Here is a 27,036-nt window from a genome sequence, read left to right on the forward strand (position 1 = left end):
TATGAATTGAAGATCAACAGACAGGAAGTGGGTGTATGAATTGAGGATTGAGAGATAGGAAGTTAGTATACATTGTTTATTAACAGACAGGAAGTGGGTGTATGAATTGAGGATTAACAGGAAGTGGGTGTATGATTTGAGGATTGAGAGACAGGAAGTGGGTGTATACCTTGAGGATTAACTGATAGGAAATCGGTGCATTAATTGAAGATAAACGGACAAAGTGAGTGCATTCATTATGTAATCACTGTGGTTTTCATTAGGCTCACTGGCACTGCTCGCCTCTCTCTACGTGTGTTTGATGAAGAAGGGTCATTGCCTGAAACGTTGCCTTCTGTACACTTTTCCTTTGAATGAGGGGGTGAGTGGGGTCTCCGTGGTGACTAGCAGATGTTAACTACTTCGCCTGGTATGCAGGATGTTTCGAGTTCGATTCCAAACCTGACGCCTGCTGTATATTTTGAGTTTAAGTATTTCTGGACGTGGTTGAATGGATTTTTCTCCGGCTCCAATTTTTTCCCTCCATATTTAGAATCAACATGAATTAAGAGTATTTGGCTACTATACATTTCCACGTGATAAGCCACTATATATATCAGTAGGCCTTACCTAGTAAAATATTAAGTTTAGTTTGGTCAGGAAGTCGGTGGGTGAGTGGGTGGATGAGTGGATAGGTTGGTGAGTAGGTGAGTAAGTCGATGAGTGGTTGAGTGGTTGAGTGAGTGTGTGGGTAATATGGTAGGTGAGTGGTTGAGTGAGTGGGTAATATAGTGGGTGAGTAGTTGAGTAAGTGAGTGTGTGGGTAGGTGCGTGGGTGATAGGGTAGCTGGGTGGGTGGGTGAGTTACTAAGTGAGCGATTCGGTGAGCGAGTAAATACGCGTATATATATTCTCCTCCCCCTCCCACTTCTCCTCCTTCTATCCTTCCTCCTCTTGACCCTCGAGCCCAGGGTTGTGCGGGGGGGGGGGGCAAAGCTCAAAGTTACACATCAGATTTAAACCCCAAGACCTGAAACATAAGATTCCACGCGACGCCAGTGAGTGGCTGCATAGCGCAGGCTGGAACAGGAATGTACATCTAGACAGTGCATGTCGCGAAACCAGCCGTTGCCTATGAACATCTGCTGTCAGTTAATCAACTTAGTCGGTTCTGTGCGAGTCTGTGGGTTTTTGTGGGCGTCTGTGTGAGATTGTGGGTCTCTGTGTGATGAGTCTATGGGTCTCTGTGATGAGTCTGTGGGTCTCTTTCTGAGTCTATCCGTCTCTGTGTGATGAATCTATGGGTCTCTGTAATGAGTCTGTGGGTCTCTGTGTGATGAGTCTATGGCTCTCTGTGTAGCGAGTCTGTGAGTCTCTGTATGATGAGTCTGTGGGTCTCTGTGTGATGAGTCTATGGCTCTCTGTGTGGCGAGTCTGTGAGTCTCTGTATGATGAGTCTGTGGGTCTCTGTGTGATTAGTCTATGGGTCTCTGTAACGAGTCGGTGTGTCTCTGTGTGAATCTGTGGGTCTTCTCCCTTCTCACTCCTCTTCCTCCCTGCTCCTCCTCACACCTCCTCCTCACTCCTCAGCTCATTAAACGGTAAGATCCACGTACGGGCTCTCCACCCCTGGCTTGGTGGTGGCGCTGTCCAACTGCGAGTCCGGGCATTCGTAGGGCGACGCCGAGTGCTGAACCTGAGCCTTGTAGTTCAGGTAGTGAGGCTCTGTCTTCTGGGCTCTGGCCTCATCGTTCAGCTGGAGATGATAGAGAGAGATGGAGAGACGTGGAGGGGTGGAGATTAGAGATATAAAGAGATAGTAATATAGAGAGATAGAGGGGATATGTGGAGGTGATGAGAGAGAGAAATGAAGATATAGAGAAGTAGAGGAGATGAAATAGAGAGATACAAAGAGGGGTGGAGGAGATGAGAGAGATACAAGGAGGGGAGAGATGATGGGTTAAGAGATAGGGGAGGCACAATGAGAAACGGATATGTTGGGGAGATATGGCTCTTAGGCGAGTCTCTACGTGGGTCTCACCTCTTCGTAGATTCCATCTGCATTATCCTGATGGGGGGAATAGAGAGATTGAGTCATGTGGGTAAATGTAACGTTCCCCGTATCGTTTCAAGGAGCAATAAACCATCATCATCACATGACATAATTTTCTTGAGAACTGCTTGTTGTGTTTAGTTTGTTGCCCTTCATCCCCGGCACCTCCGATTAGCGCAGTTGTCTACGTACGGTGCGAAAGAAGTTCAAAACACATACTTACAAAGACAAAGATCCCATTTATAGCATTAACAGACTGTTTGGACAAGCCCTGTTAGCGAGTAATAGCTATGAAGAAGGCCGAAACAGCAAACAAGGGGGTGGGTAGCCAGCACCATGGCCGGCCGCCTTTGTTTCCCCTTTGCTGATGTTCACATACAACTGCACCAGTTACTTATACGAGGCTGAGCAGAGTGGTTGAGTGAGTGACAGAGTAGGTGAGTGGGTAAGTGAATGAGTGGGTAAGTGAATGAGTGAGTGTTTGGGTAAGTGAATGAGTAGTTGTGTGAGTGGGAGAGTGGGTAATCTAATGGGTGAGTGAGTGGTTGAAAAAGTGGGTGAGTGGATGAGTAATTGGGTGTGACATTGCCACTGGTGTTGATAATGATGATGGTGCTGATTGTACCTTCATCACCTCGCGCATCTGTGGTGAACACAGAGATCAGGTTCAGTGGATGTGTGGGTGGGTGAAAGTGTGTGAGTGAATGAGAGGGTGAGTGAGTTGGTGGGTGGTTGAATGATTGAGTGAGTGAGTCTGGCAAAAAAAACCAAGTCTCTTCGGTGGTGCCGGACGGTAACGCTGTGGTGAACAATGTCATGGGGGGAAAGGGCAATTCTAATCGGCTATTCCCCTCGTGGCATTTGTAGGCACCACAGCTTCCAAATGGGCTCTGGATAGGTACGCAGGGCTGCTAACCCCCTCCGCCTTCGATTTAATTATACAACACGTAAAATTATCGAACTAAGCTTGTGCCGGAGGCCCTGGGGGGGGGGGGACAGGCGTCAATGACGTCTCCTGGCCAAACCCCATTTGGCAGAGCCAGGAGACTGAATCCTTACCCTCAGGGTTCCTCCAGAAATAGCAAAGCTCTGCGAGTGGCCACGTGCAATGTTCGAATGCTCACTGCAGAGGAGAGGCTGCCCCTCCTCTATTGGGAGCTGGACTAGTACCCCCCGGATTTATGTGGCAATCAGGAGGTCTTGTGGACTAGCTCTGGCTCCAGTCATCATGAGGGGTGGACAGTCCTCCACTCGGGGCAGGAGACTACTAAACAATAGGGAATGGCTCTTCTTCTGAACAAAATAATTAAAGGCGCGTGGGAGCATGGCAGTGAAGTGTGGGAAGCTGTAAGTCCCAGGCTACTGTGGTTGACCGCTGCATCAACGGTAGATGAGGAATGATGGTGGTGGTTGCTTCTGCTTCTACCAGAGATGAACATCAGTGGAGGGATGCAGGCAAGGCCGATGAGTGAGATGCCTTTTATGACCTATCACAGCTGCTACCGAAAGTGGTCCCTCGGGATAAATATATTCTGTTGGGTGACTATAATGCCCAAGTGGGTCATGATGCTGGAACTTGGGCTGGAGTGATTGGAAGGCATAGGCCAAATACGCGAAATAACAGTGGTAGGAGACTGCTATAATTATGTGCAGTCCATGGGCTTGTAATTACCAACCCGCTGTTCCGGCATCGGTACATCCACACAACATCATGGATGCACGCCAGGTCCAAGCAAGAACATCTGCTGGAATATATTGTGACGGAACAGTGGATGCAAGCCCATGTCCTTGACACCAGGACCTACCATGGAGCTGATCTACCCACTTACCATCGGGTTGTCATCTGTAAGATGCGCCTGCCAAACTTCCACTCTAGTGGTGGGTGTCCATCTAGATCCCCATTAAAACCCATAGTGGCCTGGTTTCAGCTATTTGATGAAAGTTGAAAGTGAGAATTTCATCATCGCTTGCAGCTGAGGTTGGCATCGCCCCCCTCCTCCTGAATCAGAGCGGAAATGGGTGAGTTTCAGGACTTTGGCTCATGCAGCTGAAACGGCTGAATTGGGTACAGGGCCCAGACATCTCCAAAGATCTTGCCTGACAAAGGAGGGGTTCGGGCTGGCTGTAGAAAAAGCGACTGGCCCACTCCCACTGCCTACAGCATCCCTTGTGAGAGAATGAGACTGATAGTAGCCTTCGCTCAGAAGTTCGGAGAGCCGTGCGGCAATGCAAGAACGGGTGGTGGTCGCGGGTTGCTGATTTTCTGAGGAGATGGAGTCTGCCTCAGTAGCCAGTGATCACAAATCACTCTTTGATTTCCATCAAAAAACGTTACTTGCAGCAGCACACCTATTACCATCCTGATGGGAAAGAAAGTTCATCCGATTTCTGACCCCAGGAACAGTTGTGCAGATTTGCTGAGATATCTGTGAGGTCTTGTGGGAGGGGAAATCCCTCAGCCTAGAAAACATCATGGGGCAAGGTGGAGATGATACTGCTGAGGCTGCCGTGCCAACAATATTGGAGGAAGTCGCCACTCTCTGTGAGTGGCTGGTTGAGGTGCCATCTTTTGAAGAAGTACGGAAGCTATCCAAAGTCTTAGACCAGGAAAAGCGCCAGGCAGAGGATCTCCCAAGCGGACTGCTGAGGGAAGGTGGTGTTTGTTTGCAGACTGCCCTTCATGTCATCATAATCACAGTCTGGACCACTGGATTGGTTCCACAGGATTGGAAGGATGCACTGGTAGTCCCCATATTTAAGAAGGGGGACTAAACAGTCAGGGGCATGATAATTGGTTTTTTACCCTTCTATCTGGCAACAAAACTGACACCTTTTTACAAGGAGTCATGTTTGCATAGACCGCAATACCTGCAGTCATAAATACAAACAAAAGACATAACTCTGATAATGTGCACTGTCCTTGAAGTTGATTGGTCCACACCCGAGACAGCTTTCCTTAGAGCCTAGTCTCACATGGGTTGGACCAGAAGACGCCGAAAGGCGCACAACTCAAAGACAATGCACCATCAGAGTATGAGAGCTCGGGGCAAGCATCTACACTATGGGAACCTCATTTGCCAGTAAAAATATGATAATTGGTTTTTTACCCTTCTATCTGGCAACAAAACTGACACCTTTTTACAAGGAGTCATGTTTGCATAGACCGCAATACCTGCAGTCATAAATACAAACAAAAGACATAACTCTGATAATGTGCACTGTCCTTGAAGTTGATTGGTCCACACCCGAGACAGCTTTCCTTAGAGCCTAGTCTCACATGGGTTGGACCAGAAGACGCCGAAAGGCGCACAACTCAAAGACAATGCACCATCAGAGTATGAGAGCTCGGGGCAAGCATCTACACTATGGGAACCTCATTTGCCAGTAAAAATATGATAATTGGTTTTTTACCCTTCTATCTGGCAACAAAACTGACACCTTTTTACAAGGAGTCATGTTTGCATAGACCGCAATACCTGCAGTCATAAATACAAACAAAAGACATAACTCTGATAATGTGCACTGTCCTTGAAGTTGATTGGTCCACACCCGAGACAGCTTTCCTTAGAGCCTAGTCTCACATGGGTTGGACCAGAAGACGCCGAAAGGCGCACAACTCAAAGACAATGCACCATCAGAGTATGAGAGCTCGGGGCAAGCATCTACACTATGGGAACCTCATTTGCCAGTAAAAATATGATAATTGGTTTTTTTACCCTTCTATCTGGCAACAAAACTGACACCTTTTTACAAGGAGTCATGTTTGCATAGACCGCAATACCTGCAGTCATAAATACAAACAAAAGACATAACTCTGATAATGTGCACTGTCCTTGAAGTTGATTGGTCCACACCCGAGACAGCTTTCCTTAGAGCCTAGTCTCACATGGGTTGGACCAGAAGACGCCGAAAGGCGCACAACTCAAAGACAATGCACCATCAGAGTATGAGAGCTCGGGGCAAGCATCTACACTATGGGAACCTCATTTGCCAGTAAAAATATGATAATTGGTTTTTTACCCTTCTATCTGGCAACAAAACTGACACCTTTTTACAAGGAGTCATGTTTGCATAGACCGCAATACCTGCAGTCATAAATACAAACAAAAGACATAACTCTGATAATGTGCACTGTCCTTTTGTTGCCAGATAGAAGGGTAAAAAACCAATTATCATATTTTTACTGGCAAATGAGGTTCCCATAGTGTAGATGCTTGCCCCGAGCTCTCATACTCTGATGGTGCATTGTCTTTGAGTTGTGCGCCTTTCGGCGTCTTCTGGTCCAACCCATGTGAGACTAGGCTCTAAGGAAAGCTGTCTCGGGTGTGGACCAATCAACTTCAAGGACAGTGCACATTATCAGAGTTATGTCTTTTGTTTGTATTTATGACTGCAGGTATTGCGGTCTATGCAAACATGACTCCTTGTAAAAAGGTGTCAGTTTTGTTGCCAGATAGAAGGGTAAAAAACCAATTATCATATTTTTACTGGCAAATGAGGTTCCCATAGTGTAGATGCTTGCCCCGAGCTCTCATACTCTGATGGTGCATTGTCTTTGAGTTGTGCGCCTTTCGGCGTCTTCTGGTCCAACCCATGTGAGACTAGGCTCTAAGGAAAGCTGTCTCGGGTGTGGACCAATCAACTTCAAGGACAGTGCACATTATCAGAGTTATGTCTTTTGTTTGTATTTATGACTGCAGGTATTGCGGTCTATGCAAACATGACTCCTTGTAAAAAGGTGTCAGTTTTGTTGCCAGATAGAAGGGTAAAAAACCAATTATCATATTTTTACTGGCAAATGAGGTTCCCATAGTGTAGATGCTTGCCCCGAGCTCTCATACTCTGATGGTGCATTGTCTTTGAGTTGTGCGCCTTTCGGCGTCTTCTGGTCCAACCCATGTGAGACTAGGCTCTAAGGAAAGCTGTCTCGGGTGTGGACCAATCAACTTCAAGGACAGTGCACATTATCAGAGTTATGTCTTTTGTTTGTATTTATGACTGCAGGTATTGCGGTCTATGCAAACATGACTCCTTGTAAAAAAAGGTGTCAGTTTTGTTGCCAGATAGAAGGGTAAAAAACCAATTATCATATTTTTACTGGCAAATGAGGTTCCCATAGTGTAGATGCTTGCCCCGAGCTCTCATACTCTGATGGTGCATTGTCTTTGAGTTGTGCGCCTTTCGGCGTCTTCTGGTCCAACCCATGTGAGACTAGGCTCTAAGGAAAGCTGTCTCGGGTGTGGACCAATCAACTTCAAGGACAGTGCACATTATCAGAGTTATGTCTTTTGTTTGTATTTATGACTGCAGGTATTGCGGTCTATGCAAACATGACTCCTTGTAAAAAGGTGTCAGTTTTGTTGCCAGATAGAAGGGTAAAAAACCAATTATCATATTTTTACTGGCAAATGAGGTTCCCATAGTGTAGATGCTTGCCCCGAGCTCTCATACTCTGATGGTGCATTGTCTTTGAGTTGTGCGCCTTTCGGCGTCTTCTGGTCCAACCCATGTGAGACTAGGCTCTAAGGAAAGCTGTCTCGGGTGTGGACCAATCAACTTCAAGGACAGTGCACATTATCAGAGTTATGTCTTTTGTTTGTATTTATGACTGCAGGTATTGCGGTCTATGCAAACATGACTCCTTGTAAAAAGGTGTCAGTTTTGTTGCCAGATAGAAGGGTAAAAAACCAATTATCATATTTTTACTGGCAAATGAGGTTCCCATAGTGTAGATGCTTGCCCCGAGCTCTCATACTCTGATGGTGCATTGTCTTTGAGTTGTGCGCCTTTCGGCGTCTTCTGGTCCAACCCATGTGAGACTAGGCTCTAAGGAAAGCTGTCTCGGGTGTGGACCAATCAACTTCAAGGACAGTGCACATTATCAGAGTTATGTCTTTTGTTTGTATTTATGACTGCAGGTATTGCGGTCTATGCAAACATGACTCCTTGTAAAAAGGTGTCAGTTTTGTTGCCAGATAGAAGGGTAAAAAACAATTATCATATTTTTACTGGCAAATGAGGTTCCCATAGTGTAGATGCTTGCCCCGAGCTCTCATACTCTGATGGTGCATTGTCTTTGAGTTGTGCGCCTTTCGGCGTCTTCTGGTCCAACCCATGTGAGACTAGGCTCTAAGGAAAGCTGTCTCGGGTGTGGACCAATCAACTTCAAGGACAGTGCACATTATCAGAGTTATGTCTTTTGTTTGTATTTATGACTGCAGGTATTGCGGTCTATGCAAACATGACTCCTTGTAAAAAAAGGTGTCAGTTTTGTTGCCAGATAGAAGGGTAAAAAACCAATTATCATATTTTTACTGGCAAATGAGGTTCCCATAGTGTAGATGCTTGCCCCGAGCTCTCATACTCTGATGGTGCATTGTCTTTGAGTTGTGCGCCTTTTGGCGTCTTCTGGTCCAACCCATGTGAGACTAGGCTCTAAGGAAAGCTGTCTCGGGTGTGGACCAATCAACTTCAAGGACAGTGCACATTATCAGAGTTATGTCTTTTGTTTGTATTTATGACTGCAGGTATTGCGGTCTATGCAAACATGACTCCTTGTAAAAAGGTGTCAGTTTTGTTGCCAGATAGAAGGGTAAAAAACCAATTATCATATTTTTACTGGCAAATGAGGTTCCCATAGTGTAGATGCTTGCCCCGAGCTCTCATACTCTGATGGTGCATTGTCTTTGAGTTGTGCGCCTTTCGGCGTCTTCTGGTCCAACCCATGTGAGACTAGGCTCTAAGGAAAGCTGTCTCGGGTGTGGACCAATCAACTTCAAGGACAGTGCACATTATCAGAGTTATGTCTTTTGTTTGTATTTATGACTGCAGGTATTGCGGTCTATGCAAACATGACTCCTTGTAAAAAGGTGTCAGTTTTGTTGCCAGATAGAAGGGTAAAAAACCAATTATCATATTTTTACTGGCAAATGAGGTTCCCATAGTGTAGATGCTTGCCCCGAGCTCTCATACTCTGATGGTGCATTGTCTTTGAGTTGTGCGCCTTTCGGCGTCTTCTGGTCCAACCCATGTGAGACTAGGCTCTAAGGAAAGCTGTCTCGGGTGTGGACCAATCAACTTCAAGGACAGTGCACATTATCAGAGTTATGTCTTTTGTTTGTATTTATGACTGCAGGTATTGCGGTCTATGCAAACATGACTCCTTGTAAAAAGGTGTCAGTTTTGTTGCCAGATAGAAGGGTAAAAAACAATTATCATATTTTTACTGGCAAATGAGGTTCCCATAGTGTAGATGCTTGCCCCGAGCTCTCATACTCTGATGGTGCATTGTCTTTGAGTTGTGCGCCTTTCGGCGTCTTCTGGTCCAACCCATGTGAGACTAGGCTCTAAGGAAAGCTGTCTCGGGTGTGGACCAATCAACTTCAAGGACAGTGCACATTATCAGAGTTATGTCTTTTGTTTGTATTTATGACTGCAGGTATTGCGGTCTATGCAAACATGACTCCTTGTAAAAAGGTGTCAGTTTTGTTGCCAGATAGAAGGGTAAAAAACCAATTATCATATTTTTACTGGCAAATGAGGTTCCCATAGTCAGGGGCATCTCAATGCTCGGTGTGCCAGGAAAGGTACTGGCAAGGATTATTCAACATCGCCTTGCAGGCACGTTGAGCAGAGCCTCGGGGAGCCGCAATGTGGATTCAGGCCAGGGCAGTCCTGCAAAAATGCCATATTTTCTGTTCGTCTGCTACATCCGAGGTGTAGGGATGTCCAACAGGACCCATATCTCTGGTTGATTGACCTGGCCAAGGCCCATGACACTATCAATAGGCCTACTCCCTGACTCTCTGCTCACAATCATTAAAGACCTTTATGATTGTGGGTAGGACCGGATTAAGTTACATGGCCGGAAGTCGGAGCCATTCCCTCTTCACCTTGTTGTGTGACAGCGATGTCCACTTGCGCCTACATTATTTATCATGTTTTTCGAGCACATAGTTCGATAATATTTCCATGGATGTACCAGTGGAGTTTCTCTCATACAGATACAATGGGAGGCTGATCGATGCCCAAGTGCGGTCGATGGATGGCTCCCTATTGGTCATATATGTTATGTATGCTGATGATCTGTTGATTGCTGCTCACTGAGAGAAGGAGTTAGAGGTGCTACTGCTGGACCTGGAGCGTGTTACTAAGAGGTGGGGACTTAGCATCAGCCTCACCAAAACTAAGCACCTGCCTCGGTATTTTGTACCATCAGGCACTCCACCCCCACAACTCCCAATTGGTGATGGGGCAGTTGTGGAGAGAGTGGAAAGTTTCCCATACCTGGGCAGTGTGATCAGGTTGACAGCAGAGTTCTCACTTCGAATCAGGCGAGTGGCATTATCTATTCATCGGCTTAGTAACGCTGTGTAGAAGCTACCTGGTCTGTCACAAGGCTGCGTTGGCTGGGTCATGTAGTCCACATGCCCAGCCACCGGATGCCTAAACAGCTGTTGTTGGTCCTGATAGACTAAACGGGCGTGGCATGGGCTAGAGAAGAGATGGGGTGATGTGGTACAAGAGAATGTGGAGCTAAGTGGACTTATCGATGACTGGTACCAGCGGTGTCAAGATCGGCCTCTGTGGAGGAGGCACATGAAGGACGCTACTGGTCAGTTGGAGGCAGTCGCCCTCCAGCAAAAACTGAAGGCACAGGAGCGACGCTCACAACAAGCAGAGCGCTGGGCGGATAAAACGCAGCAAGTTGACACAGTAGGGGGCACGGTGGTGCATCGGCCAGTCATCGTTGTCAGTAAACCATGTCACCTGGGTCTGTCCAATGATCTGCCAGCAGGTGTTCGGCGATTCACTTGGCATTAAAGTGCACATAGCCTGGCACATGAGCTGTGTTGATGTCACCACCACTTCGTGGAAAATCGCGGTTGTTGAGTGAGTGAGTGGAGTGAGTGAGGGGGTAAGTGTGTGAGTGAGTGAAGGGGTGAGTGTGTGAGTTAGATAGTGGGTAATTGAGTGGGTGGGTGACCAAGATCATCCATAATATAGTTTTTTTGGTTTAGATCGCATAAATATATAAATGTGTCATTAAACTCGACACCACCAGACACAGACAATTAGAAAGGGTTGTCACGTACATCCCGGTGTGCTGTACTAGTAACGAATCGGCATGTTCGGTTCATGTCACAAACCTTACTAATTGGCTGTGTCGGGTGGTGGCAGGTTTAACAACACATTTGTGTTTATGCGATCAAATAAAAAAAAAACTATATTATGGATTGTCACTGTTGATGATGATGATAGTGCTGATTGTACCTCCCGCTGCACCTTCATACCAGGCAGTTCATCAGGCACCTGTGATGAAAACAGAGATCAGATTCAATGGCCGTGTGGGTGGATGCATGTGTAATGGTGTTGTTGTATGGACGTGCACCATCCCCGGTTAGTACCCAATGATTACCTGTAGGGGGCAATCACGATATACCTAGCGCGGGGCAAGGGGGGGGGTGTCCTGGGATCCCCCGGGGCCCCTCCCGGGGGGAGGGGGCTGTGGGGGGTTTGGATTGAGTGAATGGGTGGATCAGGGAGAGGGGGAGCGAGTGTGTGAGTAAATGAGTGGGAAAGTGAGTGGCAGAGTGAGTGAGTGAGTGGGTAAGTGAATGGGTGGGTGAATGGGTGGGTGAGTCAGTGAGTGGGTCAGTGAGTGTGTGAATAAGTTCATCAGGCAGCTGTGATGAACACAGAGATCATATCAGTGGGTGGGTTCGCAATGGCTGTGTGGGAGGGTGGGTTCACAATGGTCGTGTCAGTGGGTGGGTTCACCATGGCCGTGTCAGTGGGTGGGTTCACAATGGCCGTGTCAGTGGGTGGGTTCACCATGGCCGTGTCAGTGGGTGGGTTCACAATGGCCGTGTCAGTGGGTGGGTTCACAATGGCCGTGTCAGTGGGTGGGTTCACCATGGCCGTGTCGGAAGGTGGGTGTGGCGTAGTGCATGAGGCATACCCATTAAGGTGGAGAGAGAAACTCGTGTCTTTGGGCGCGGTCCTTTGTGTGGAGCCAGGAGCAGCCACAGCGTGGTCAGACCGGCGTGGTGAGAGGTTTTGAGTGGAACAGGCCAACCAGTGGGAGGGAATCTCAGACCATTTATAGTCGGACCTCTCACGTGATTGACTCAGGGGCTAAACAATGGGCTGAGAGCAGCACTGTTAAAGGAGCACCCAAGTCGGCAGTGGGGGGTGGGACGAGCTGGATGAGCTACCACCCTCTCAAGCAGCAACGCGAGTGAGGACCAGAGGATCTTCACTGTAAGTAACAGTTGACAGCTCTCTCCCACTCCATGGAATATATATTTTATAGGGAAACGTTAGGTGACGTTAATATTATTATCTGTTTCCAGTGGCCGATCTGGGGATTGATCCAAGGCAGGTGGGACTTCTGGGATGGAGCACGGGCATGACAGGAGCGGCAGAAACAGGGAACCAAGTGCACTGCAGCCTGGCACTAGCCAATCTTGGAGAGTGTTGCCATCTGGTTCCCTGGGTGGCTGCTTGGCTGACTGTTGACATCTCCCACTGCTCGAAAAGGAGATAAGCTCGAGGCACGAGCTGCCCACTGCGAGGGGTTAGCAGGTGAGCGGTGGAAACCCCCGAAGAGGAACACAGAGCCGTCTGTAAAGCAGATTTGTATGTGGGAGAGAAGGGAGGTGTATTATCCCCTCCCCTAAAGTTTATCTGTGAGTCTCAGGAACGCATTAGGAACACTAGGTGTGGTTGGATGTTTGTGAGTGGTTTTCTGTTTATTATATTCATTTTATTTTCTTTGTGGTAGCCTACTACCAGGCTATAGCTCCTCTGCTTGGGTGGTTGGTGTCATCTTATGTAGAAATAAAAGCTGACATCCCTAACAGCCAGGTATCTTAGTGGTCTAACACCAGTTCGACTCTGCACCCCAACCGTCAGCCCTCGTGGATAGGCAACGTGACTGTGGGTTCGCAATGGCCATGTCTGTTGGTGTGTTTGTGATATCCGTGTCAGTTGGTGGGTTCACTTAGTCCATTTCGGTGGGTGTATGGGTTCATGATAGCTGTGTTCGTGGGTTCACGATAGCTGTGTTCGTGGGTTGGTGGATTCACGATGTCCGCGTCGCTAGGTGGGTTCACGATGGCTGTCAGTTTGTGGGTTCAGGCTGGCCGTGCCGGTGGGTGGGTTCAGGATGGCCGTGTCTGTTGGTGGGTTCACAATGGCCGTGTCACTAGATGGGTTGAGGATGGCCGTGTCGGTGGATGGGTTCACGATGGCCGTGTCGGTGGATGGGTTCACGATGGCTGTGTCGGTGGATGGGTTCACGATGGCTGTGTCGGTGGGTGGGTTCACGATGGCCGTGTTGGTGGGTGGATTCACGATGGCCGTGTCGATGGGTGGATTGATGATGGCCGTGTCAGTAGATGAATGGGTTCACGTTGTCCGTGTCCATGGGCAGGCTCACCGGCAGTTGGCCCCGGCCAACTGGACTCGGGATGTATCGTGAGGGATCCTCTGTAGCAGAGGTGTTTTGACGCTTCTGTAGGGCATGGGGCTGGGGCAGGAGAGGAGAGAGGAGGGAGGGGGGAGGTGGAGGAGCGGTTTTTGAGAGAATGAATAGGGAGTGAGTTGGTGAGTGAGTTGGTGAGTGAGTCGATGAGAGATTGAAGAGTTGGTGAGTTAGTGAAAGATGGAATAGTGAGTAAGAATGTGATGGTGAATAGTGAGCATGTTGTTGAGAGAGAATAGTTAACGAGATAGTGAGCGATTTATTTGTGAGTGCGTTGGTGAGAGAGTGAATAACAAGTGAGTTGGTGAGAGAATGAGTGACATGGTGAGTGAGTGAATAGTGACATGGTGAGTGGATAGCGAGTGAGTTGGTGAGAGAGTGAGTGACATGAGCTGTGAGAATCTGTTGGTGTTGATGATGATTATGATGATGACGATGATGATCATGCTGTTGATGACTATGATGATTATGACGATGATGATCATGACTATGATGATCATGCTGATGATGACAATGATCATGACGATGATCGTGATGATGTGATGACGAGATCTTTAATTACCAATGCTCACCTCATTGCGTCGCTTGCAGTAGCAGACGCTGAGCGTGATGACGAGGATGAGCAGAACCCCAGCTCCCACCCCGACTCCCACGCCGATTCCCAGGGCAGAGCTGGGAGTCTGGGGGTGGGAAGACGCGTGGGGGGGGGAGACACGGGGCGGAGATGCGGGGAGGGGGGGGGCAGATGCGGGGGGGGGGGAGACACGGTGGGGGGGGGGGAGAGATGTGTGGGGGTGGGGGGGAGACGCGGGAGGGAGATGCAGAGGGGTGGGGATGTGGAAGGGGGCGACTCGGGGTGCTGACCCCATCCTACCAGTGTGCTTAACCCTCATAGGGGAAAGTTCCGCCCGCGTGTCGTGTGTGGGTGCTGATGGTATGTGTACAATATTATTCTACTCACTGTAGGTCGAGTCGTCGTCGTCGTCACCTGCAAAACAACATAATCGTCCTAATTAGTAACATCATCATCGTCAGCGGCATCATCATCAACATCATCGTCAGCAGCATCATCATCAACATCATCATCAACATCATCATCAACATCATCATCATCGTCAGCAGCATCATCAACATCATCATCGTCAGCAGCATCATCTACATCATCATCATCGTCAGCAGCATCATCATCAACATCATCATCATCGTCAGCAGCAACATCATCATCGTCAGCAGCATCATCATCATCATTGTCAACAGCATGATCATCACTGGGGCGGGCAGGCGTGATGCTGACCACCCACCCCCTCGTTTGCCACAATGCCGGCCTTTCTAGGTGCTTCTTCTTTTGTACAACGTCACGTTCAGGTGATCAAAGCCAGTAAAACCTCGTCAGGAGTAAGCGCAGTTAGTGAGTGTATCATCGTTGCTCTCCTTCAGTGTATTTTCACTATTTTTTTCAGGGGGGGGGGTGGGGTGGGACATTTGCCGAAAATACATCAGCAGTGTGAGTGAGGGGCCACGCCACACGTTTAGGAACAACCATTGGGGGATTTGACAGCAAGCAGCAGGATGTTGATGGGGGGGGGGGGGGGATTGGTGTGGTCCCTGTTTGCGTGTTGTTGGGGGTGGTCGCACGTCAGGGGCCCACGCTTAAAGGGCCACCAGGGGGGCAGCCAGTGGCCCCGCGGGGCCTTGCGATTGTAATGACAAGGTGCCATCTGTTGACCAAGCGGGGTAATCACGAGTATGGGTGTATTTATATAATAACCAACTAGAAGAGGGGCGTAACTGGGTTAAAGATAAAATGCGGGGTCAGACGGAAACCTGCTCGAAGGTTCTAGAAGGGGGCGTGGCCGGAGGCGGGGCCTGGCCACGCCGGGAAGTATATAAGGGGGACGTGACCGAAGGTTCGGGGCTCTCCTTGGGTCCGGGTCTTGGCTGCTGTCGCTGTCTTCATCGTTATCTTTCTTCATCGTCCGGCCGCATGGCCGATCCTTTGCATGGCTCTCATCATCATCGTCGCTATCTTAGTCAGCCAGCTATATAGATAGACGCCGACAATGGGGCTGTGTCGATGGGTCAGCTATGCGTAGCCATGTGTATATATATATATGTCGCCCAATGATTGTGCATAAAGTGTGAGAAATAAATAAGGTAAAGGGGGGTTTTACCAATTGATAGAATTTATATCCCACTAAGGTGGGGTATTAATTCTATCAGGCTTCATCGTCAAAGCGTGTTCAAAAGAAAGTTACATTTGCAACTCCATTATTTCAGACTACATAATGACGGAGAAAGTTTATTATAAGAAACTTAGCCGTCCTTGTTCGTGCCGTGTGTGGAGGCAGTGGGTGTGTGGAGGCAGTGTGTTTGTGGAGGCAGTGTGTTTGTGGAGACAGCGTGTTTGTGGAGGCAGCACGAGTGCAGGGACAGTGCATGGGCTAGTGGTCACTAGGGGTAATTAAAGAGTGGAACCATCTGGGAAGTTCAGGAACACGCTCGAGAGTTCGAGAAAGGGGGCGTGGCCAGGAGCAGAGCGAGGGCCACGCCGGGGATAAAAGGAAGAGGCGAGGTACGGGGCTGCCGTGAAGTCGGGGTCGACTGTTTTCACGCCGTCGCTGTTTTTGCATCATCGCTGTCTTCAGGTCGTCGCTGTCTTAACATCATTGCTGTTGTTGCAGTCTTCATATTGTCGATGTCTCTGCGTCGTCGCCATTTGCTTGCAATACCTGGCCCAAGTTATCTGCGCGTCATCCCTGGCCAAGTCAGGTTATCTGCGTGTCATCCCTGACCAAGTTATTTGATTGAAGCACCCTAAATAATACGTAAAAGAACCCTATACAGTTTGTGTTGTCCGAGAATCATTACACTAGTATGGGTGCGGAACGTTAAAAATCGCCATGGCCCATCGGGGAAAGAAATTCATGTCTGGATTGTGCCATATGCACAACCACTCTGCCTGGTCTGGTCGGGACAAACCCTTGTGGAGTGGGGGGCTGGTTTGAAGGGGGTGGACTATAACGGTGTGGCCCAGCACTGTTGTGCAGTAGAGAGTCGAGGTGGCTGAGTTTACATGAGGTAAAGGGGGGGTGGTGAGGGGGGAGAATCCTCTAAAAACCCCAACTTCTGGAAGCAACGGCGCCGTTCGGTCTGGTTTTAATTGGCGGCAGGTGTTGCCAATAAAAAGTTTAATACAGTACAACGAATTTTCGAGGTTCCGATTCGAGGACGCTGCATGTGCCAAGTTGATTGACATCATTCCATAGGCAAGAGATGAATGTCTACTACTCAGCAAGAGGCAGCGGATTGGCTGCTCATGAAGGACAGAGGCCTGTAAGGTGGGACTACATTTGTGGACTTCAGCGGACACCACAGGACTACAGGGGAAGATGACGACCTACGATCACCACGACCACAGGACTCCAGGAGAAACCAGTGATGTTTACCGGGCAGACGGCTCCGAGGCCCAGGCTGCAGCCCTGTTGAGTTGTTCAACGTGGGGATAGAGGAGCCGGCCGGGTCTCTGGACTGTCGTCGCGTGGAGTTTTAACTTCATAACCACGACTGCAGCTGCGCAGATTTGTTCAACGTGTGGTTGCAGGCTTCTACCATGTACAAAGGCCGTCTTTTGCGTTGATCCTTCAAGAATACAACTGTAAACGCAAAACAAGATACTCCAGTTGGGTCCTGGGAATCCTTGAGGCTGCACACGATCCTGACTGCAGATTTGTGTACTTATGCTGATTTATGCTGCGTTTTCGCTTTGTCCGAGATTGGAATGTGTGAGTGTGTACGAACGGTCGTCGTGTTTTTTGTATGGTTTATTACCACGGTGCTCTGTTATTGTCACCACACGGGGGTGATGCGTAGCCGTGTCTTTGAGTTTTAAGGAGTCGGTTCTATTTAGCCTTCGGTATTTTTTAACACGCGGGTAAACTCTGCGATAATTTTACTGATTTTTCTGAAGTTGTTGCATGATTGGCACTGTGTATAGTTGAACAGTTTATTTAGAATTACCCTGTGAGCTAAGAAGTTATTGAATCGAGTTTCATCAACAAAACAAAACTGTAAAATGTAAAAGACGTTTGCAACAGGTCGCATAAACATTAAATGCAATAAATACAGCAATGAAAAAAAGTCAACAAATAAAACAAATCTACAATATCTTACTTAATTATTAATTAAATATTTCACTAAAGTGAACATTAAGGTTAGAGAAACATTGTAGATGCGGCAAGTTATTATCCGCCAGTGTTTGATTCGTGTCCTTGAATAAAGTGTCACACATTCTAAATCTTAAGACTCTCTGTATTCCGGATTAAAGCACGTTAAAAAGCCCACATTGGTGCCCTTGAAGGAATTGCATGGGAGAGAGAATGGAGCCGAATCCCTCTCCCATCTTAATAAAAAAAAGAGCAACCCTCACAATAGCATAGTTTATAATAGTGCTGTATAGTCTCGTGTAGTGTGTATGCCTGTATGTTGAACTTCTTTCGCACCGTGCATAGCCAACCATAAACATTCGATAGGCGTGTGGGTCAGTGGTTATGTGAGTGGGTGAGTGACTGTGAGTGTATGTAGGTTGAACTTCTTTTGCACCGTACGTAGCAAACCGTACACATGGGATGTGTTGAACCCATGCTTCCAGTGGGTTGAAATCTTAGAGGGAAAGGTCCATGCGCGTGTGGTGTGCGTGCATGTGCTGATGGGATGTGTACAACGTTCTTCTACTCACTATAGTTGGAGGGACTGTGGTATCCTGCAAAAACAGCATAATCAGCATCATCAGTAACATCAATCATCAGCGATATTTAAACTTATTTTTTTTACTATTTTTTTTTATTTTACAATGTAGGGACCCCTGAGTTGACCCCTGAGTTGTATGACTCTTTTACAAAGTGACTTGGCTATCACAAATGGTTGCTCAACGAATTTGCTTATCATCGTTGTGTAGAAATGTATAGCAGCCAAATACTCAAACGCTTGGTGACGTTGATTCTAGATGTCGAGAGAAAAACCGCAGGGCCTGGAGAAAAATCCACGCGACCACCACGGGCAGAGAGACACGCAAACTCCATATATACAGCAGGCCTCATGGTCGGGATGGAACCCACGAACTCCTGTATACGAGGCGAGGTAGTTCACATCTCGCATCATCATCGTCACTGTAATCGCCACCACCGTTATCACCAGCCCCAGCATCACAACCAACGACAAAAACAAGAACCGTCGTCTGTCACTAAGTGGCGATGACATCACCATGGCGTTGTGCCATGTTCGATGCACCTTGGCCACCTGACGTGTTGTGATGAGGTCATGGGATAGATCCAGGTGCCATGGGTTGACAAACAGATGCACCACCACCTGTGCTCCCTACTGCGTTTTAGCCTCCCAGCGCTCTGCTCGTTGTTGTGAGCCTTTAATGTTTCTGGAGGGCGACTGCCTCTAGCTGACCAGTAGCGTCCTTCATGAGCCTCCTTTTTAGATTTGTTTACAACAGTTTTTTGTATTTAGTTTGTCCTTTCCTCCGATTTTCCACGGTTGGCGTATGGTGCAAAATAAGTTCGCTATACGTACATACGTAGAGGTTGATCTTGACCAGGGGCGGTTTCTTCATTAGGGCGATTGGGCGACGCACCACCAATGTCATTCAACCACAGAGTTTCGCGAGCCGTTACTGTGCCTCTGGATATAGTCCAATCAGCGTCATGCTACGTTCTGTGGAGTACCGCCTCTTTTTGGGCGATTTCACTCCGGCTGAGAATCGCCCAGTGTTCCCATAGACTTACATTCAAAGATGTTTTTTTTCGAACGGCGGGCACTGCAATGCATTCTCTATGGCTTCCGGGAGGGCTCGCACTAACGTGCTTACGTCATCATACGAAAGCACGTTTCATCCAACAATATTATTTGTCGCCACCTAGAGGAATCTTTAATAAAAGAAACTGAGTGGATTGTAATAATAGTGAGTAGAGAAACAAACAAGATGTATTGTAAGAGTCACTTTATTTTGCATTAATATTAAAGAAGTGAAGTTGCCTTTACATGCTTAAGCTGTTAATTTATCCATTGCATGGGTGGACCTTGTCCTTATCAATCATCCAGACATTTGCCCCCCCCTGAGAGATTTTGCAGGAGCCGCCACTGATCTTGACAACACTGGTACTGAACATTGCCAATTCCACTCAACTCCACATCCTTCTGTACGCATCAGCCTATCTCCATACTCTAGCTCATGCCGTACCCTTCTCGTCTCCTCTATCCAAAGAGAATCTGCTTGGTTGGGCATAAATCATCACCCAAACTCCGGTCATCCTCGCAGCGGCTTTTGGCTGGCCATCTAACAAAGACGGTCATTGCATCGCGTGCTTTGAGATGCGCTTCTGCAGCCGTCTGTAATGTTCTTCCTTCCGATATAAGGAAGCCAGTGGAGCTATGCACTTTAAAATCATCTAGATTGAAAACGCATTTATTTCGAACTGCTTTTTGTGTTTAGTTCACTGTCCTTCCCCTGTACCTACACTTTGGACGGTTGGCTATGTACGGTGCGAAAGAGGTTCAACATATATGCTACTATACCAGTGATGTGCGGTCAATGGCTGGGGAGGCACTGGCTAGTGTCAGAGCCCGATTCACGCACGGAGGGGGGCGTGGCCTCACTAAAGGGGGGCGTGTTAGACACGTCCCCCTCAGTAGGCAGATGTGATAGCTGCCTCCTCTGGTGCTTTTTAATTGCAGTTTCATGACGATTTTAGCGAGCCTAAATATATTTTCCACATACGTGAAATAAGTTACCTGGAGTATGGAAGGCAAGGACATTAAATGAAGGGGTCTACAAACATGACATTGGTGACATACTGAGATAGTAACAGGCACGTGCTTAAATTTCGATTTAAAGCTTTCGTGACTGCAGGGATTCATCTTCCTGGTTCTTTCGGTAAAGTCACGTAGAAGGGAAATAATAAAAAAACATAATAAAATACAATTCTCACGACGTTTCGGCCACAACGCAAGCAGCCGTCCTCAGGTAAAGAACAGGTATGTCGGAAAGACAAGTGTCTGAATGAACACCACCAAGCTTGGCAGCGTATATTTAAGCTGGGTTAGATAAGGAAGGTCGCCTTGACAGAGGAGCATTACGGAGGGCTGCGTTGAAACCTGCAGTCAGGCCACCAAGATTATATGGCTTGCCAAAGATACATAAAGAAGATACACCTCTTCGTCCCATTGTCTCTACTATCAACTCCCCCACCTACAAACTGGCTCGTTTTTTGTCTGAAATCCTGCGGCCTTTCACTGGAAAAACCACATCTGCGGTACTAAACTCTACTCACCTGGTATCGACAATCAAGGGAATTTCCCTGTCCCCAGACGACCTGCTTGTCAGTTTTGATGTGGTTTCCTTAATCACCAAAGTTCCTGTACCTGACACCATCGCAATCATTGAAGACTTGGTTCATCAAGGACTGAATAATGAGGTACCCCCCCTTGTGAGACACTGCTTAACCAATACATACTTCACCTGGAATGGAACTTTCTACAAACAAACTGAGGGCACCCCAATGGGCTCCCCCCTATCATGGAGAAATTGGAGACTGACGCCATCCAGACTGCCACTCTACGCCCGATCTTATGGAAGAGGTACGTAGATGACACTTTTGTCATCTGGCCACATGGCCGGCCTGCTCCAGACCAATTCCTCGACCACATCAATTCCATACACCCAGCCATCAGATTCACCATGGAAGTCGAAAAAGATGGCAAGCTACCCTTTTTGGATGTCCTAATTCAAAGGAGACCTGATGGTTCAATGAGCCACTCTGTCTACAGGAAAGCTACCCATACGGATGCTTACCTAAAACCGGATTCCCACCACCATCCATCCCAGAAGAATTCCCTCATCAAGACTCTACACCATAGAGTCCAATGCATCTCCGACCAGGAACACATTGCCAGTGAACTCAAGCATGTACGCCAAGCTCTTAAGGCTAATGGTTCCTCCGACTACACAATCCGCAAAGCCATCACTCCAACCATCAAGAAGGATCTTGTTGAGCCATTCAAAACCATCACCTTACCCTACATTGCGGGGGTCACAAAAAATATCTCCAAAATCCTGAATAAACACAAGATCCAGGTCCGATTCAACACAGTACATAAAATCCGTGATCTGGTCCCGTCTGTAAAAGATGTGGTTCCAGACATACAGTACCCTGGCGTCTACAAACTAAGTTGCCTCTGTGGTAGCAGTTCATTGGAGAAACCAAACGACATGTCTCGGACTGCATCCGTGAACATTAAGCAGACCTGAAACACGGTAGGACAAACTCCTTAGCCGTGGCAGATCACTGTTACAATTCAGTGGGCTCACATGACATTGACTTCTCCAAGACAGAGGTTCTCTGCAAGCCATCTGGCTACCATGAGAGATTCGTTCATGAGGCGATCCACATATACAAACACAGAGACAATTTCAACCGAGAAGATGGATTCTGGCTCAGCAATCATTGGAAGGACGTAATAAACCATTTCGGATCTTAACTGATTGTGTTCACGTTTACGGTGACTTTCAGACCGCAGTCCACTCACTGGCATTGGCTATATATCTTTTGTATTCTCCGCAGGGAATGGAGTCTTTGCTCCGCTGCAAGTCTCCTTTCACCACTCTCCCATTGACATATTTTGTTGCTTCCTCTTAGTACCTTTCACGCGACGGTCAATGGTATAATGTATAGCAGATTGTATAATAATAAATAGTATCAAAGTGTAATGTTTAATATAATGTATAAGGTAATATATAGTATCGTCAGTTTAACACATAGGCTTTCGCGACCAATATTGTTCATAATCAACGATTTTTGGGGTTAGATCGCGTTATTTATAAATGTGTCGTAACCCTCCACCACCCAACACGGCCAATCAATAAAAAAGTGTCACGTTGACAAAAGACAAATAGTTCACTGCTTTAGCCCACCGGTGTGTTGAAGCGTGAAACCACAACATTTACTGTTTGAGTACGACGTTTCGCTGGTAATTGCATCCAGCATCATCGGGCAATTCGCCAGAATGGTGAGGCTCTGCTGTGTCTCCCGTTCTTATATAGAGCAGCAGCAGGGTGACGTCATCATTAACTCATTAACTCATCAGGTGCAAAGATTTGAGGGGGGGGTTATTGTAATTATATACTTGATTAGTAATAAGGCTATTGTTACGATGCGAGTTGTAGATTAGTAATCATTTGGAATGTGTTCTATTGTGATTATGCTACATAATCACAATAGAACACATTCCAAATGATTATTAATGTATAAGAACGGGAGACACAGCAGAGCCTCACCATTCTGGCGAATTGCCCGATGATGCTGGATGCAATTACCAGCGAAACGTCGTACTCAAACTGTAAATGTTGTGGTTTCACGCTTCAACACACCGGTGGGCTAAAGCAGTGAACTATTTGTCTTTTGTCAACGTGACACTTTTTTACTGATTGGCCGTGTCGGGTGGTGGAGGGTTACGACACATTTATAAATAACGCGATCTAAACCCAAAAATCGTTGATTATGAACAATATAGTATCGTAATTGTATAGTGAATATACAGCAGTATGGTATAGAGTAGGGTGGGTAGAATAATACATAGTGTAATATTACAATGTATAGTCTAAGGTATAGTAATGCAGTATATAATTTAATGTTGGGTTTATCTATGGCAGTATATAGTACGGGGTAGATGTGTGTGATGTTAGGAAAAAGTTTATCTGGAGGCATATTATATTTTTTGCGACATAGAATTAAAATGACTTACTTTTCGTAGCTCAGCATATTGGAGAGTATATTTAGTATATTGATGATATTGATGCAGTTTATATATTTTTTTTTACGTGGTGGTTTGGCTGCTGCAGCTCCTTACTATAAAAATTCCTTCCCTTTATTACTGCTAACCCTCCTTCCTCCCTTTGTTGATGCTAATCCTACATAATGCACGGGCATAATATGACTTTGAGACCCCCCCCCACGCATTCCACAAGTAGTGACTAATCCCATATCTGCATTTTCCATAAATATGCTAAATTCCTCTGTTGATATGCAAATTCCTTTGTCAAGGCGCCCTTCCTCCTCTAACCCAGCTTAAATATACGCTGCCAAGCTTGGTGGTGTTCATTCAGATGCTGTTTTTCCGACAGACATGTTCTTCACCTGAGGACGGCTGCTTGCGTTGTGGCCGAAACGTCGTGAGGATTGTATTTTATTATGTTTTATTTTTATTATTTTATTATTTCCCTTCTACGTGACTTTACCGAAAGAACCAAGAAGAAGCACACGCTTATTGCCCACACTCCATCCAGTTACTGAGGCGATGCACAATCAGAGGGGAGGCTGAGCACATTGCTGCCTCACCTCTCGTCTCTTCCTGTATTTGCAGCGGAGCTCCACAAATTTGGCAATTTTTACTAATAAAATGATTGGAATCATACAGAAATTACATTTATAACACAGATCAGTGGAAAAATCTTTATGTAATTCGATTTTTTTTTTACTTTTCGTAGCAGCTATTTTCATTGGAGTATGACAGGTGAGGCTCTGCCTCCCCTGACCGCACGTTCCCTGTACTATACTCTACACTGCTATATACTACACTATACATTACACCACTGCTTTTAGCACAGTTGACTACATATGGTGCGAAAGAAGTTCAATAAACATAGTAAAGACTTGCCTGCTGGAGCTCACCTTCCAGCAACGATGAGCGCCTCACAAAATCTAGACTAGTTCAACCCCAGGATGGATTGTTGGCAGGTCAGCCCTGAAGCTTCGAGAAGGGAGTGCATGACTGACCGAGAAGTTCCCCTGTGATATACAGTAATCTGTGCTGAGGGATTTTTCCTCCCCCAAGGCCTTGTAGAAATGCTCAGAAATCTGCGAACATGTTTTTAGGGGCCCGAAATCGGATCACTTCCCCTTAAGGACGTTAACAGGTATGGAATTGCAAGTGACTTTTTTATTGAAGTAAAGTGATTTATTATCGCAAGCTTCTGAAGCAGATTTCATCTCCTCAGGAAACCGCAACCACCACTCATCCATTCAGCGCAGCATGGCTCTCTGAACCTCTGGGTGAAGGCTGGGGTAAGCCTCCTCATTCTTTGACGTGTGATGCTATAGACGGTGGGAGTCGGCCTGTCGTTTTCTCGCAGGCATCCGAAACACCACCTCTGTTAGCCTTTGCATATCCATGAGCCAAAGTCCTCTGAAGCTCTCCCATTTCCCCTCGGTATCATGAGGTATGTGGGAGGGGGTAGGGCGGTCGATGCCAACCCCAGCTTCAATCAGTGATGAGATTCCTCTCTCAGCCAGGGTGCCTTGGGAGGTCTCGACCGTATACTGAATGCAGCCTTTGCATCTCCATGAGCAAAAGTCCACCATCATCTTACAGATGACAAGTCAATTGTCAGTGGGCAGATCAGCTCCATGGAAAGTCCTGGTGTCAAGGAAATGGGCCTGCATCCGCTGTTCTGTCACCATATAGTCCAGCAGACACTCTTGCGTGGACCCAGCATGCATCCATGATGTGTGGATGCGTCAATGCCGGAACAGCGTGTTGGTGATTACAAACCTGTGGGCTGCACATAAGTCTATAAGCCTCCTGCTGTTGTTATTGAACTGATTTGAACCATGCCTTCCAATTATGCAAATCCAGGTGTCTGGATCATGACATTTTGGGTATTAAAATCACACAACAGGATGACTCCATCTGGAGGGGCAACTTTAGCTCGCATATGTGACAGGAGGTCCTAGAAGGCACCTGACTCGTCAGCCTTGCCTGCATCGCTCCACTGATGTCCATTTTAAGTGGGGGGCATAAGCAACCACCACCACTTACTAATGTCATGTTGTTCTGAAGAAGAGACACTCCCTGTTGTTGGCAGTCTCCTGCCCTGATTAGAAGACTGTCCACCCCTCATGGTGACTGGAGCCAGAAACTTTCACCGAATTTCCTGTACTCTACAGAGATCCAAGTGATACCAGTCCAGCTCCTGTCAAAGGAATGGCAGCCTCTCCTGCGAAGTGAGCATTCAAACATGTAACATTGCCACTCGCAGTGGTTTCCTGCTGTTTCTGATGGAATCCCGAGGGTATGGGTTTAATCCCTTGGTTCTGCCAGATCGGGTTTCGCCAGAAGACATCATAGACGCTTGTCCCCAGGGTGCCTCCAGCACAGGCTTAGTTTAACCTTACATTTGTGGTTTCGCAGTGAAGTGGTTTTAGGTGGAGGGATCACTGGCTCCTCGCTTCCGTGCAGAGACCCCCGTTGGTCACTGTGGAGGCTGTGAGCACCATGAGGGGAACAGCTGATTGGTATCGGCCTCTCCCCCAATAGCATTGTTCAAAGCAACCAAAGCATTACCGACCAGGAACCATCACCACCAACACCACTATCACCACTGACCGTTGGGTAGGGTTCACACGCATCCGAGTAGCTGGCTCCAATAGGTCGTTTCAAAGCACTCTGTAGAGAGATCAGCAGAATCATCATCATCAACAACATCACCATCAAAAGCTGCATCAATAATGCCATAATAAACATCATCCTCATCAGTAGTAGGATCAGCATGTACCTTATCGATGATAGTAGCTAAATTCTGTGGGACAAGAAACAGAACATCATCAGCAGCAGCATCACCACCATCATCAGTATCACGACCACAATCATGACCACCAACACCATCACCACAAACACTACCGTCATCAACACCACTTACCACTGTAGGGGTGTTAGAGAGAGAGCCGTTATGCATGGCAGCTTATGGGAAACAAACACAGTGGGCGGGGCTACGTGAGTGCACGGGGGGGGGGGTGCTCTCAACGACGTCCGCACCAGGCAGCCCGGGGCCCCACCCCTCAGCGGGGGTGCAGTATAAAGAGGAATGTGTCAGAGGGCTCGGGGCAGAATGTTAAAGCTAAACCAGTGAAGACCGAAGATCGTCTAGCTAGAGCCCTGGACTCCCCTGGGACGCCGCCCTTGTCAGGGCCGCGCAGGACCGAGCCAGCGGCGTGGTCCCGAGAACCAGAGCTAGTGCTCTGGGACTCCGGGTACCGTAGCCCGACTTACCAGTGTCGGGCCAGACAGCCTCCCCTAGCCCGTTAGTGGAGGACTAGGAGGTAGGTCAGAGATAGCTAGCAGTGTATTCCCAGCTAGCCGGGTGAGGGGGCCGATACCCCCTCTAGTATTGTATGTCCACAGTTGTGACTACTTGTACGGAATAAATACGTGTGCCTCACCAACGGTGTCCAAGAGTCATCAACGGTACTTCACCACCACCAAAACCATGAACCTCAACAGAGATGGTGACGTGACCAACACAGTACTAAGTGCATTTTGAGGCCACGTGAAGTTTCGAAGGCTCTCTGGCAGGAGGTGTCGGGACAAACCGAAGTGCCATGGATTGTTTGGCTGAGATAATTGCCAAATGCACCACCTGTGCCCCCCCCCCCCCCCCCCCCATTTTAGCCGTCCGGCG

Source organism: Lampetra fluviatilis, chromosome 45 (genome assembly GCF_964198595.1).
Source record: "Lampetra fluviatilis chromosome 45, kcLamFluv1.1, whole genome shotgun sequence".
NCBI lineage: Eukaryota > Metazoa > Chordata > Hyperoartia > Petromyzontiformes > Petromyzontidae > Lampetra > Lampetra fluviatilis.